This window comes from Cebidichthys violaceus, unplaced genomic scaffold, assembly GCF_023349555.1.
Source record: "Cebidichthys violaceus isolate CVI_PGR_0920_01 unplaced genomic scaffold, fCebVio1.0.p SCAF_6, whole genome shotgun sequence".
Classification (NCBI taxonomy): domain Eukaryota; kingdom Metazoa; phylum Chordata; class Actinopteri; order Perciformes; family Stichaeidae; genus Cebidichthys; species Cebidichthys violaceus.
The window spans coordinates 171,296-175,159 of record NW_027176816.1 but is presented as its reverse complement, the minus strand read 5'-3'; the positions used below and the strand labels follow the sequence as shown (position 1 = coordinate 175,159).

Below are 3,864 nucleotides of genomic sequence, written 5' to 3'. Positions count from 1 at the left end.
AAATTATAAGAAGAACTTCAACAGGTAATCCTAAACTCATTGTGCACAAGATGGACTTGACAGTGAAATTAAGTTCCTTTATTTATATTGTACAGATATAATAACCAGAGCCTCGTGCACATTTAGCAGCGACTTAAAAAAAAATCCTCCTGAATCGTTCTCGGCTCATTCATTCGACACAGCTCTACGCCCGCACTTCCGCGTCCTTCCGATGGAGGACGCTAGAATCAAAAGACAAAACTCAATATTGGGGGGTCTCCAGCTCTGCCTGTCACATGGAAGCACAGTAGCTGAGCCGAGGGGATGCGAGTACAGATGGAAGGGGCTTGAGGGACCGTGGAGGAGAAAAACCTGGGGATCGTATTGGAGATACAGCGGCCGCAGCAGCAGCAGCAGCGGCGGCGGCAGCAGCAGCAGCAGCAAGCACACATAGGCGGGTTCCGACACTTCCCAGCCTCTCTTCTGGCTGGGGAGCAGAGGCGCGCGGATAGGGCGCACAAGCGGGTCAGCGGGCGCCCATAGGATGTCACATGCAATATGCTGCATTCCCGTTTTCTGAAGCCCGAGAACGCCAAGTTATCGCCTTTGATTGATTATGCTCGCGGGGAGCGCCTGGTCCGAGGGGGAAGCAGCAACTGAAGGAAGCGACCAGGGTTGATGCTGCGCCTCCCAAAATCTCCCGAGCTGAGTGAGTACAGGGATGCTATAGCGCAATGCTCTGTGCCCGTGGCTATGTGACAGGCTGGAGGGAGATGGGAGATGGGAGGGGGGGGGGGGGGGGGGGGGGGGGGGGGGGGCATTCATATGTGCCTATAGATTCAGCTCGATAAGCTGCACGCGCAGTTGGCACACAGCATCCTTTATTCATCCAGGCAAATGTAACCCACCGCCTGTTTTTCCCTTTTCTTTCTTTGTGTCCGCCCCTGCCTGTGCCTTCATCTCCTCTGGTCATGCATTTAACACAGACACGTGTGCACCCACCTCAGCCCGTACTGCATTGTCGGTTTTTTATTTGTGATTTTAAGCCCCAAAATGAACGGATTCATCAGAGAACTTGATTGTGATTTGGTGAGAGGAAGGCGCAGGAAGCCTCCGATCATTTTCACCCCCAGTGTGATATCCCTGCCGACTGTGAAGCATCAAGATAATTAACGTTAGACCTTCCGTTAACATTTGCATCCCCTCTCCCTCTCGCGCGCCCTCCCCTCCTCGCCCTCCCTCCCTTACTCATAAATCGGGGGTGGGGGGGTGGGGGGGCTGGCTTTGTCGTGTAAGTTGCCAGCTGACCTCGGGGACACTACACCCTTTACCATCCTCACTTTGATCTGGAAATGAATCGGAAACACTTTGATGATTAGAGGAGAAGAAAAGGAGGAGAGAGAGAGAGAAAAACATCTGGCAGGGGCGTAATGAAACAATGATAAAAAAAAAAAAAGCACACTGCATCAGCCTGAAATTCTTCTGTTTCTGTGACCCGCCTCAAAGCCTATATAGCTCCACCTGAACGGGCATTTATAACACCCCCCCCCCCCCCCCCCCCACATTTCACATCCTGCATGTTTTTTTTGTTTTTTTTTTCTGTCCGAGAGCCGCATCGTTTTGAGCCGTGGTTTGTAACCTGTTGTCACCGGCATCACTGCAGTTTGAGGTGTCAGAGCCCAGAGGCGCGGCGAGCCGGGCAGCCGAACCGTCACCCAGTGTGATTGATGCCTGCTGAGTGGGTGCCATCATGAGCCACACCACACACACACACACACACACACGCGCGCGCACACACACACACGCACACGCACACGCACACACACACACACACACACACACACACACACACACCTACATGGAGGATTTTACAAAATATAAATGCACACAGTGTGAAAGACATGATGAGGATGAGTTCCCCTTTTTTTCTTCAGCATCTGTTTCAAAGCTGCAGGAACGGATGTGAATCATGTGTTCACAATAAATTGATTCTTAATTTGCAGTGAATAGCGTCAGTCGGTGTTTGTATCAGAGGGCAAGCGTTGCACAGATAAAGACAGAGCCTCAGCTTTCTTCCTCACAGGGGCATGGTTAATCGTTGTTGCAAGCAAACATTTGACCTAATTCACATTCTCACACAATAGCAGTCCCCCCCCCCTCCCGCCCCCTCTCTCTCTCCCTCCCCTCTCTCTCTCTCTCTCTCTCTCTCTCTCTCTCTCTCTCTCCCTCTCTCTCTCTCTCTCTCACACACACACACACACACACACACACACACACTCACACACCACCACCACACACACACTGCTGTTATTTGTGTCACACAGAGGGTGAGGTTTTGCTCCACATGAACCTCCCAGGTGGTTTATCAAAACCTGAGCAGATTCGACAGAGAGGCCACTGCTGGCTGGCTGAGCTTAAAAGGAGCTCTAGTATTATTAATAACGAACACGTGTGTTAATGCCGGTGCATTTTCCTAGAAAATGTAAAAGCCTGTTGGTATTTATTGTAGCAATTTATTGTAACACTGTAGGGCTAAATGTGTTCCTAAAAATGCATTTCATGAGGATTACAAACAGAATTCCCGGTCGACTTTGGCGCTGTGAGCCAAAACCATGAACATTACTTTTATTGTTTGAGGGAGTATTTTGTTTAAAAAAAGGACAAAATGATGTGCAATTCTTTGGTTAAATTTGCCTAAAACGTATGATGTGGATTCATTGAATGTGTCGCCCAGCATGTTTCCTTAAAAACATTTCATTGTTGAGATTCTAAAGAGATATATACACACACACACAAGTCAACAGGTGATATGTGTATTCATTCAGACTACAACTATAACGATTATTTTCTTGATTAATCTATTGCTAGTGTTTAATAGTCTATAAGGCAGCAGAGAAACATCTCAATCACGTTTCGCGAGAGTCTTCAAAACAGTTCAAAATCCATTTATTATCATGTAAGACACAGATTCTAACATTTGAGAAGCAGGAAACATCAGATAGAATCATGAATCGATTGGTCGAATCAAGAGAAAATGATTTGGCAGCTATTTTGATAATTTATTAATAGTTAAATTCATTCATTCTCTGGTTTTCCATCTTCTCCAATGTAAGCATTTCTGCTTTTCTCTATTCTCTACTATAAACTGAATATATTTGGGGTTTGGACTGTTGATTGGAAAAATAGCAAGCAATATAAACAAACAATTCATCAATTCATTATGAATATAAGCAACAGATTAATCAATGGAGGAAAGTTAACCGCAGTCATGCAGCAATTTAGCTTAAAAAATGAAACAATTCCATCAAAATAATTCGGTTGACTAGTCGTTGCAGCTCTACAGTCGTTCACATTGTCCTTGTTGTGACCCAGACGTTCATCCATTCATGTATTCACCTGTACCCAACACACTGCCTTCTGTACAGGAGTCCGCCATGTTGCACCGCCATGTTTCTACGGTAGCCCACAACGGACAATCTGCAAGCTCACAGCTAGATGCCACTAAATCCTCACAGCGCACCTTTAAGTGGTCGAATAAAAACGATCCCCACCTATTGATATTCTATTACTAATTTCTGCTGTAAAAAGTGACATTCCCTCAGTTCCCGCTTCTCATTTGAGAGAGTGCGCTGCTTTTCTTTGTCTTATGAAGAAGTAAATTCAATCATTTTTTTTTTGATTTTTGCTTCTTATCATCTTTCACTGGTCTCTGGTGTTTTGTAGACCAAATGATTGATTAAAAAAAGAATAATAGTAATAGCTCGTCTCCTGTGTGTCACTAGAGAAAAGAGAATACAAGGAATAAAAAGAAATCTGCAACATATTCTCAAAGGTCCACTTAACCTACTGGCTTTCAGAGCCTTCAAACACATTGTTGTGTTGCAT

At 45.7% G+C, this 3,864-nt stretch overlaps 1 protein-coding gene across 1 annotated transcript in view; it reads left to right on the top strand.

The window, feature by feature from the left end:
- Window positions 1-248: 248 nt before the first annotated feature.
- Window positions 249-3,864, top strand: part of si:dkey-70p6.1 (uncharacterized protein LOC570575 homolog) — a 15,452-nt gene continuing 11,836 nt past the window's right edge. Inside the window, 1 exon segment of the mRNA XM_068733794.1 lies at window positions 249-688. The gene's annotated coding sequence lies outside the window, so the exon portion shown is untranslated.